Source organism: Anomalospiza imberbis, chromosome 1, assembly GCF_031753505.1.
Source record: "Anomalospiza imberbis isolate Cuckoo-Finch-1a 21T00152 chromosome 1, ASM3175350v1, whole genome shotgun sequence".
Taxonomy (NCBI): domain Eukaryota; kingdom Metazoa; phylum Chordata; class Aves; order Passeriformes; family Viduidae; genus Anomalospiza; species Anomalospiza imberbis.
The window spans coordinates 139,580,645-139,592,982 of record NC_089681.1 but is presented as its reverse complement, the minus strand read 5'-3'; positions in this window follow the sequence as shown (position 1 = coordinate 139,592,982).

The following is a 12,338-nucleotide window of genomic DNA, read 5'->3' as shown; positions in this document are numbered from 1 at the left end:
AGTGGTTGTACAAATTCTGTAGCAAATTGTGTGGAAAAGAATGGGAGAAAAAAAGGTTTATTTTTAGACTGTTACTCCAAAAAGCCCAGTTTCTCCATCTCAGCTAGCATGTAGTGACTTGCCTTAGAGAAACAGAAAAATTAAAAGACAGGCATTCAAAATAAACCACATTACAAATAAGCTATGTAACTGTCACCTCACAACATTTGTTTCTTGACACTGCTGATTTTGCAAGAGAAATAATTTCTTCCTCTGGGACAGAGTTATTTTTTTTAAATATTACTGAATTCAAGTTGCACACCCTATCTCTGTGAAACAACACTTGGCGTCTGCAGTCCTGTGTTCAGAGGAGTTGCTTACAAAGTCAATGTGTCATAAGGTGATTTTTCACATTGATGAAGGTGAAACATAATGTAAATTCATTTTACTTATTAATGGCATGCAAGAAATTGGAGGGAAGGTAAAGTTTTGAGTGTATATATATTCCCATGCACATGTAATATACTTATATATGAATTAATACACATTTGTATATACATAGCTATGTGTATGTCTGTGAGAATATACATTATATACATATATTATAATATAATTTATATGTATACTATTAACAAGTCTGCATTTGATTATTTAACTTGGAATTATTCCGAATTTGGATTTTTTCTTTTTAACTTATAAACCACTGGGGAAAAAAGTGTTTCTGAAGGGGGAAAGAGGTGGGTCAAACAGTTTTGCACATCTCAGTCAATGTGAGAAAGTCACTGACACTCATCTGAGTGAAGTAACTTGCAAGGAAGACTAGCACTGTCCCTAGGTTTGCTGAAACAAACATGAAAACTCTTTCTCGTAAGCCACGTTTTGTGCTGGACTAGAAGCAAGCAAAGTTTAGTTACTGAGTGTAACCTGAAGGTCAGGATCTCCCATCTGAGAGGTGACAGCTCCACAAGACACATTGGCCTGATCACTGAGTGAACACCTAAGTCCAACATGTCAGACCACAAAGTGAAAATTTCTTCCAATGGCTTTATTTAATTCATGAGGAGTGGAAGGGTTACCTTCCTTCAAGAATAACCTTCCCAGCTAGCATTATGGTTTATGTTCCCATATGAAATCTACTTCTCCTTGGAATCCTGCTAAGCCCATGGCCTCAGTAACATTTTGTTACAAGTGTTTACAAGGTAATAAAGAAAAGGCATTTTATTTATTAAGTGTTAGATCTGGTGCCTTTCGTTAAACGCCCCTTGATCTTTTATGTCAGATAACATTATTGTAAAGACTAAATGAGAGCTCCTTATTTATTTCCTCAATATGATTCATTACATAACACACCGTTTCACCTTTTTATGGTCACCTTTCTAATAAGTTCCAATATTTTCAAACTTCCTTCTACTGAAAGCTTCTGAATCTCTTATGTTTTTTGATGTTCATTTCTGAACTCTGTTTTGCTATCCATTTCTGCATGCAAAACCATTTGTAGCGCTGCAGTCAATTGTCTCGTTGAAAGCAGACCACTGACAGTTTTCTATTGTTCTGTGACCTCTCTCTCTCTGACATGCAATAAATTTCATCTATTTTTTGTGCATTGTTTTAAACTAATGGACATGGCATCATGGATTTGTGGACCATCACAGAATTGCTGTGCACTTGAAACTGTAAGCAGGTCCTTTCATTATGTTCTCCATTAGAATAGGTAAGCCAGTCTTCAAAGGGCTTTTAGCAAACTCCATCTGTTTAAACTGAAATCATAGTAGGACTAATTTCAGGCACAGTCAGAAGAGGCCATAGTAAAGATGAGGCAGCAATGTGATTGCTTTCAGGAGATCAAGAGTCATGTCATCACATCACACTGCACAGTGACATTTCTAGGGGAGGAAAAAGGAAGAGAGGGGACAACCTTTAATTACAGGCCTGTTTATGGTGCCAGCATGGATAAGTGCTGAGACACATACTAACAAAATCACTCTTAGTTTTCACTAAAAGCTATTTTCCCCTTCCCATTTTCCTGAAGAAAGAGTCCTCATGGAGATTATATTCTGAGAAAGGATTCATACCAGACTCTGAATACCTGGAGGGCAAGGGCCAGGGACTTGAATTTTACTTTGGCCAGCAGTAGTAGAGCATGCTCAGGCATTTGCTCCACGGCACAGGGGCGAGAACACCTAGGACTGCCTGGGAGACAACAGTGTCAGCTGAGATACTTGGAGCACAGGGCTTGCTGGGATCTGTCCCTTCTAACACAGTCCCGCCCTCTGAAGCTTTCAGAGCACAGTGCTGTTTTCTACAAAATCCTTCTTCACAACACTTATCATGACTATGAGGGATTTTCTGCAAACTCTGTGTGCATTAAATGGAAGATCAGAGTGGTGTAAAAGCTCTCTGCTCTATCTGCTGTTACTTTAGGACTGTATGCTACATTAAGGCTTTCCTACAGAGCACAAAGATCTTTCCTCTTTACCATCTGAATAATGAAAAACAGAAAGATATCTGCTTTTAAGATAAACCACACTGTGTAAGTTTCTTATGTTTGGTGAGCTGAAAAATAGAAACTGTGGCCCAAACCACCAGCTATGGATTATCTCACTGAAAAATCATAGAATAGCAACAAGCTATTCATTATCTTTCCTTACTATAAACTACTGAAATCGCTCTGTAAATGTTTTTCTTTTATAATGATAAACATTTCTGTCACATAGTTTGTATAATTAATCACTTTTCAATTTAAGGGACCATCTCATTTTTGCTGGGAAACAGTTTATAAAAACACTCAAGAGTGAAAGATTGTTAATAAATTTTTCAAAGTACACTCCACATTTTTTTGGTTAAACAGTCACTCAGTATTTGTGGTATGTTTGCATTGACATTCAGAATATGTCAAATTATGCAGCTAAACTGTTTCCATAGAGGAACTGGAGTTAAAAATCATGGACTTGGGAGCTGTTCAATGTTTCTTAATTTAGCTTCTGTAAAAGAAATTTAAACTTTTAAAGAAAGGTTGTTCATGGCAGCTTAGTGGGATGAAAATTGTGAAAGAGACAATTAAAATTCTCTGGTTATGTTCATTCCCTAAACTAATAACACTATTCTTAAACAATATGAGAAACCAAGTATTCTCTCTTCATATTACTTGTGTTCACATCACAGAAGGCAACAGTGTATGGAAAATGAATTTATCATATCCACTCACCTTCCTTAGCAGCCCCGCAACTGCTCTCCCATGAGTGTCTTCTAAGATTGTTGAGAAACAGCACCCCAATGTCTTTTCAGCTATTCAACCTGCAATTAAGCAATCCTTTCCTTCAATGTAATATTAGGATATTCTTTTAAGGTCTGTGACTGAACAGGGTTCCTCCCAACTCAAAAGCATCTTTCATATGACTAACAATATGAAACTATCAACTATGTCAACAATCTTGTGACACTGAAGGACTCAAGTAAGAAATTAATTTGAAAATACAATTCTGCGTTTGTATTTCCAAGATTCCTATGCTATGTTTTCAAACTATCCAGGACATCATTTTGTAAAAGACAGGTTGTGTTTGGCTTTTAATGAAGCTTTAATTGGCATACGTTGTGCACTGACATACTATTGCAAGCAACCTAAACTTTTGAACTCAATCCTTCAAAATATTTCACATATTTCTTACCAAAGATGATATTTTTCTGGATCAAATTTTTTAATATGTAAAATTAGGATGTAATTTTTTCCTTCAATAAACAATGTTTATAAGTAAGCAAAGTTAAGCAAAGTTGGCTCTCAGCTGTTCAATGACCTCTTCTCTACAGGTTTTCTGTTACTCTTCTTTTCCCATAATGGTTTCAAATTTCCTACATGTTACATTCACAGCATTTCCAGAAATTTATCTATCATGGGAACTTGATAATACTTGCACAGATAGAAACAAGCCATGAAGCAATGAAACTATTTCCATGTTACAACAGCTGTGAAAGACACAGAGTAATATCAAATCAAGACAAAAGCTTTTGCTTGCAGAATATCAGTATATAATAATTTAATATTTTATGCTAAAGTCAAAATTGTGTGTCATGGCACTCAAATTCCCATTTTTTTTACCATTTTAATTCCCAAATTATTCTGTTTATTTTCAAACAAGTATTTTGATACTTGATTTCCCATCTTGGTATGAAAGAAAAAGATTTGTAGATATTTGAATAGAAATACATATGCTACTTGAAGTACAACACAATATTGATCACAGTTCAGAATGGAATTCTTTCTACTGTGTATGCACAATGTACCCGGTCTCTTTTTCTGAGTTGCATCTCAGTCATGGCCTCATATTGGCTCAGTTCCAGGTAATACAAACACAAAGACCATTTTTCTGGAGATATGCCCAGAACAATTTAACACTGCACATGTAAAATTTAAGTAGCACCTGTGCCACTACAAACCTCATCAGCAGAATTAGACACACACCTCAAAACCACAGCCAAAGTGTAATTGATTGAATCACATTTAAGCTGGTGGATGCTGTGAAAATATATAACCTCATATTATTTTTCCTCCTATGACACTGAGAACAAGAATGCACATAGAGGCAAGAGAGTTGTTTCCCATGTATATGACAGTGTAATGCACAATTTTAACTGTAGCAACAATTATAACTCCTTCCTTCCTTGATGATTGCTGTTTTGCTATGCAGGGTCTTGTATAATTGTTTGCACACCTTAGAGAGACTGCCAGGAACAAAAGAAGGGGGGAAACAAAATGGAAAAAAAAAAATCCAAACAACCAAAAATCCTATAATAAATAATATCTACTCTTGTTCCATGATTCATGTGAGATTTAGCCACTATCTGATTTTACTAATTTCCAGACAGACAGTCAAGACATGCTCAGACAGCAATGTCTTCAAGAATGAGCTAGTGGAATTGTTTAAAAATTTGAATCAATCCTCTTTTTTGTTGTGTGATTTTTACTCCAGAGATTTTTGATTGGGATTTAAAACTTTACACTTACTTGATTTATAACTAGCTCATAAATGCTCCAACACTTTGCAAAGCTATAGTGAAGAAACACTTAAGAGTAATGATCTATTCTTTGTAAGTATACATGGGTAAGGCATAGTAATGGTGAGGTTATTCTTGTTCTCAGCTCACAATGGTGAGAGTTCAAGGATTGCCAGGTGAAGGATTCTTAATCATTTCCCCCATGTTGCCCCCATATAAATGAGGTTACTGAAAAGCTACAGAATGAGAGGCCATGCTGGAAACTGTCAGTTCTAGCTTCTCAAAGCTTTCATTACCCATGTCATATGTGATGACATAACAAAAAATTCTTTGATCTTGTGAGAAGACAAAAAAAAACTAAATTGAATGTGAATTGTGGTATGAGAGACCTCACACGGCTTTTTAAAAAGGCAAAGGGTTCCTGAGATCACCCATTTTATCCATTGTCAAGAAAGGCCCACCTCTATCTTGGAAGCCACTTTTCTGACATAAATGGTGAGATATCACCTCAGACAAACCGGGTAGGTCTTCAAAGGGATGTGCAGGAGGTTCACTAACAATTGCCTCTATTAGTCAATGGGTAGTTAATAAACACACTGCTTTGAAAATTTACCTCTGCATGTCCACTCTTATTTTAGCTGTACAATGGCAGCATCCAGTTTTCTAAAGAAGCCCCACCCAGTCAGCCTTTCCAGCTGGGAGGGCAGGAGGACATCTGTCTCCAGAGCCAATGTCAATCATATTCTAACAATCAGTGCTTCTCCTGGGCTGAATTTATTATTTGCACTAAGTGATCTGTTTCTCTCAGCTAGTCTTCTAAACTCCCTCTTCTGAGGTTACTGATTATGAGATATAAAAGTCTGTCACTTGCCTGCTTTTTTCCTAAAATGTTTTTTTGTCATTGAGATATCAGATTCTGTATATATGATATTCTAGATTCTTCCCTGATTCATCTCATTGCATAATATCTCTGCCTGATTTTTCCCCTGCTCTAATGCTATTTCACTTTACTTGTGTTTTCTCTCCTTTTGCAGTAAGACTCTTGTTCAAGAGAGGGTCTGATGTGTATTGCACCCTCTCCCAAGGAGACAACTTTTCATCCTGCAATTTGGGAAATGGCACATATACCAAACAGCAAAAGAAGAAATTATTACATATAAAACATGCTAATTAAATGTGATAAAGTGAAAAATGCCTCAAATAGACATAATTCAAAGCTTTCAGAGGAAGCCAGAAGCAAATCCAGTTGTCATGTGCTTGTCTATATTAATGAGTTGTTATACTTATTTAATTTACCCATCCAAAATTTTTATTAAAGATATTTTGATCTGTCTTGTTTATACTGTTGTGCAGCCAAAAACATATCTTACTTTCATATTTCAGATATAATTTACCATATTATGTCTCTCTCCATTCTCACATGAAATCATCAGAAACACTTAAAACCAGAAGGTATGAATTCTTCAGGGGCCCTTCAAACAGAAATAGGACCTTTTGCTGCACAAAGAGGCTAACTGGGAATTTGACATGTAAATTAGCAAAGAGGCTGATGTCAGCTTCCATATTCTTTGCAAAGGTAAGACACTAATTTTCATTTTAGATGCTCCCAAACTTATCCCCATATGTGAAATTTTAAAAGACCCACAGCTGGTTTTGCTTGGCCCTGTCTCACAAGAACTTCTGACGAGCAAGATATTGAGTGTAAGAAGGAAAAATTGCATGCAACATATGTCTTCATAAATAGCAGCAGCTTATCATGTGGCACTCATGTTTGTGTTTACCAATGTTTGAAGAGTGATTTGTGAATGTATTCACACCAGCCTTGTTTTATTTCACTTGTTATTACACTGCAGTAGTGTGCAGTCGTAATCTTTAAACTGCTTTCATAACAATATTCCCTCTCATGTCTGTGTGCAGACATGTCTAAGTCTCTGACCATCTATGTAGGAAAAGGCTGATAATGAATATCTGAATAATCTGCATAGCTGGACAAGTGACCAACATGAAAATCTTTGCACGATGTTAGTGATTCAGAGGCAAATGGTGATTTAGATTCCTGGTAGAAATAGTTATGTACGCTTGAAATTTTCCACAAGAACAGTTATCTGACTATGCTTCCTCTCTTCTGTACCTCTGCGTAGGAATCATCACAAAATGCTGGATGGCAAATACAGCAGCTAAACCCAAATGCATTGTATTCCCTTGACCCTAATGAAATATCCATTGAAAAAATAGCAAAATCAAACATTGGCACAGGTATGATGGGCAGCAAGTTCTTACTGATATTTTGTTCCACATATATTTTTCTTAATTTTTGTCAAATTCTCCCCAGTTATGACATCTCTTACCATGTTAAATATTTCCTCTCCACTTTTAATGTTTAGACAGGGTTTTGTGAAGCTTCTGTGTCTTTCACTGCTGGTCATTTAGCTCAGCAGTAGATATTTCAGCTCAGTCTATGCATTATTCCAACTCTGTGTGAGCATTTTCTTTTTAATCTGATTTTCCAATACAACAAGGATTGCTATTGACACAGATAAAAATCAACAGATGATCTCAAATAAATTTATATCTTAGTGTTCTTATTTTAAAGGAATCTATTTAAATGCTGCTATTTCAAAAGTGCCATGTTACTTTTTCAGCTGGTGAGTGAGTGGATTCAAGCTCAGGATATGCTCAGGAAATCACATACATCCTCAGCAGCCCTAGATAAGGGCATGTTTATGTTAGCACTGCACTGTTTTTAGTATTTGAAAAATATGGTCACGGATATTTTAGGATGGTTTGAAAACAGTCTCTTCTAGAAAAGACTAAGAATAAAATGAGGCCGTGCTGAAAATCAAGGGAGTTGTAATTATTATTTGGATTATCTGGAAAGCAGCTTTTTACCCCTGAGCTTTTTTTTTTCTCTGAACAAGGCTACACGATTATGTCAAATTAATGCTGTGGATGTGTGCAGGAGATGCAGTATTGTCAATAAAAGCCTTAATACTTAGCAGATATTTATTAGATACCTGTTAGACTGGTTTTAAGGGATAAATTAAAACAGGAGTGAAACAGGTAACTATTTAGTTAAAATAGGCCAAATTCAGAGATAAACAATAAAATTATCTTAAGAGGTGGATTTAGGAGTGTTGTGTGTAAAGCAGTAAGCTAACAGAAAAAATAGTGGCAAGAGACTACCCTTGTTAATGCTACCCTTTATCTTTGGCTGTGTACTTCAAGAATCCTTGCAAACATGACTTTAACAACAACAAAATCTTAATGTCATCCATGTAAAACAATCACTATAGGTACTATCAATTTGAGTAAATACATTTTACAGCTTAACATATAGATTATTTTTTGTTTGTACAAGCTGCTGCAAAACTGGATTGTGTGGAAGAGACCAGTACAATGCTGTTATGTTCTGCCTTTCCTCCTGCACTATACTTCTCCCACCCTCTGAAGCCGTACCTATCCGCCTCCACACACTCATACTGAATTCCTGAAAGAGACTCACATTTGCTTTTGTTTTGAATGAAAATGTGCTCAGAATTACTTTTATAGATTTTCCAAGTGGGATCTCATAGAGTTTTAACAGTTTCATGTTTATTTTCTCATTTCTCTCACAGTGGATTAATCATTTAATTAGCAGCATAAGCCTTACGCAAAGAGAATTTTTAATACCATTTTCACCTGGATGTATTGCAGAAAACATATACTGATCATGTAACTTCATATTAAGGCTTTTAAGGCTTTTTTTTTTCCAAGACAGCCACAAGATTAGGCTTTCAGAAACTCACTCATATGTGAGAGTGCCAATACCATTCTGATGCAAGTGAACTTGTCATCAGTCATCCCATGCAATTTTGTATGAATGTTGATCCTCTTTTCTGCAACAGTCCCTCACACTGGGATCACAGACTGGGACAGGAGTGTCGACATTATCTAGTTATGTAAGTTCACCCTTAAATACATCAGGCATTTTCCCTATTTCTGAAGTAGTTGACTTCAGGGGAGGAGGAGTTTTCAGTTGTGCTGAGAGTACAGACTGCACCTCTGGGAATATGGATACAGCCCAGAAGGCCTGGTGTTCTCATGTTAATATTAATACACTGGATTCTCTTCCAGCTGACTTATTTTAATAATGGAATTTGAGCTTAGGGAATAGACCTAATCTGTAGAGTTTTATATTCAAATAGGAACAAATCCACATAATTGTATTTCTTGTGCAACTGTCCATGTCCCCAGAAAGAAGCTGAATTCTCCAGATTTCACTGCTTGGGGGTAGAAGCGAGTTACAAAGAGGGATTTCAGGGGTACTATAGATTTCCTTTGGAACTGAGCAGTTCAGGTTTGCATTCCACCTCTCAGTCACAAGGTTACAGAAATGGGACACAGATTTGGCCTCCGAGTAAGGAAATTGTATCTGAGCACAGACTCCTGCACAGAGAGTATTACTGGTCACAGCTCTTAGTTTAAGGATTTATGGGTGGATATATTATGTCTCAGCATCTGTTCTGCATCACAACTTCTGACATGGAGAAAATATCTCCCACAGTGATTTCAGCAAAGACAACACTGCATTCATAGACAGCACAGCAGACAAAATTTTGGCCCTGAAAACAAATTATTTGGTTCATCGGTTGGTTGGTTGGATTTTCTGTATATAGTCAGGCTTCCTGCTTTAAAATTCTGCACATGTATTAGACATCAATAGCTAAATTTGGGTCACTGGTTTTATCATCTGTACATACTCTGTCAAAATAAAACAATTTGCATTTTAAATGGCAGAAAAAAATAAGTTCCATTTCATTTTGTCTCTATCTCTACACAAGTTTGGCATTATTCTTTGTCAGAAGCTTGGTAAGCAGTCTTTCCCATGTAAGCAGGGTATGATGTCTAAAAAACATAGAAACTTCAGACTGAAGAATTTTCTTTTGAAGAAGTTTCATAGAAAGGTGTCACTCAAAAATGGGCTTTGCTCCTTACTTTACATGACATTCTCCTAATTCTTTCAAAAAAAAAAGCATTCATTTTAATTGATTGAGCAAGTCTTCAAAGGTTTTGAAACAAATGTCCAATGTTTGATTTCTCAGCTACATCATATCAACCCTCACAAGTTTGTACCAGTGACATATTTGGTTTTATATCTGTCTTTTAAAATTAAAATATATTTTTCTGGTGTTATTATTGCTTAGATACTTTCATTCTCTCTGGCTTCTTTCATGACCTTTATCACTGTCATATTTGAGCCCCTAATTAATGACATTAATTCAGGCAATCTGATAAGTCAAATGGTCTGTGGAAATGGCAATAGAAAGGAGGTTTCTTTACTTAATTTCACTCTGCTGAGGAAACAAAAACTGAAACACTAAAACAGAGAAATTATACTAATCTTTTTTGTGGGACCAGAGAGAAACAACTTGAATAAGATATCTCTACAAACAGACTATAAGAAAATTATAATGAAACAAGAACCAAAATTTAAACTTTTTTAAGACGGACTATGAGGAGTAACATCAATGACACCTCACCAAACATGCCAGCACACAAAAGTCTAACCAGCATCTCCTCCATGAAGTTCAATCTGACCCACTACAAACTGGGACATTTAAGTCAGAATTCACTCAGAGCACTACAAATTCTTCAAGTGTTGCTGTGATTGGTCAATTTGGCTCTTGCTTGATGGCATAATCTGGAACTGGCATGTCTGTTGTAATTTGGGAGGAATTGGTATCAAGCAGCATTCACAGGAACACAACCTAATTCACTCTCAAATGATTAGACTACATATTGCATGTTTTAAGGCAATGAGAGCAGAGATGCTGTATGCAAGAATAAATTTAATTTCTCAGAGGACAAAAATACAACATGAGAAAATAGCTTACTGTCAGACAGTAGCTTTGAAATTGCACATTTGAAGGGTGCTAAAAATATTAATGAATGAACAGAAAGGTTTGAGTTTAATGGAAGCAAACACCATTTCTGAGGTAATTGTTGAGATATCTCTTTCTGCCTAAGCACTACCACTCATTTGCTTCATCCTCTTCCAGATTTTACAAAATTGGCCATAAGAATTATGGAAAAATATCTCAAGAATATCTGAGCACTGTCAGCCCCCTCCTGCAGACAGAATGAGCAAGCATATTAAGAAACAGCACTCTGAGAAAAGTCATATAATTACTCCACTGCAGAGTTTAGCACAGACTACTTCTGAGTGGAGATGGGTTATATGCCCAGGTTAAATTGTTCAAATACATTTAGCAATAAATGAACATTAATGCACCATCTAGCAATGTGTGTCCAATTCCTATTTATCTGATAATTAAATTCCTTTCCTTTCTGATAGCTTTTACCTTGAGAAAATGTCCTGTATGTCACAGTAAAAATCCTGAAAATATCAACTATTTCAGATCCTATACAGTTTCCAGAAAACATATTTTTGTTTTGCAGAGACCTAGGTGCCACACACTCACTGATAGTCTCTGCAAGCTAATTTCTCCACACATGGGGTATTTGAATGTTAGCATAAAGTGTCTGTTATGTGATCTCTCCTTTAATAAGGAAATTGTAAAAAATAAGGTACCCTTGGTCTTTTTAGTCTAAGTTTAAGCAGTTTGAAATTTTGAATGTATTTGGTGTGGTCTGCTGCTACTGAACTCATTTTAAATGCTCATGAGGAAGATGTAGTACATGTGAGTAATAACCTTCCCAGGAAGAAAATAGTATAGAAATGGAGAGGGATGTGTTGCACTGAGCTGCCAGCACTTCTGATCCCACCAATGCTATTTTATTAGAAGCAAATAGAGATCCACAAATCTGCCTGCCTTTTGGGGTATGTCATTAAGTAAGGGTTTTCAGCACCACAATTTGAATGGGAACACTAACAACTGAAAGACTTTAAAGATATACACTTCAGTCAGCCATACAGTGTCTTTTCCAGCCCTTCGGAAAACTGTAATTTGGAACTGACCATTGGAAATGTCCAATGTAAATATTTAAGTTGATTATTCTTATCTTACTTGTGCATTAGTTGAAAAGCCCAAGAGTCTGCCAAGCAAACAACCCTGAGGAGTTCTTACAGAAGAACAAGACATTCCAGTTACAGTGAAAATACAAACAGGGTTTCTCCTAACAATTAAGGTAAGAATAGAAACAATGTGAGCATTCCACTAGATACAAAACAGTGCAAGGGGAAGTCTTGTCTATTGAAAAGCAAATTTTTTTCTGAAAAACTATTGATTACATTTTAAAAAATCAATGACTTGTTAAAAAAACTAGTCAAAAGTCTAATTGTCCTTTACTAGTCATGGATACGCCTTTTACTCCCCCCAAAATTATTTTGTCTTAGGAAAGTGGTACGTTTTTAATAGGGTTTGTATTTT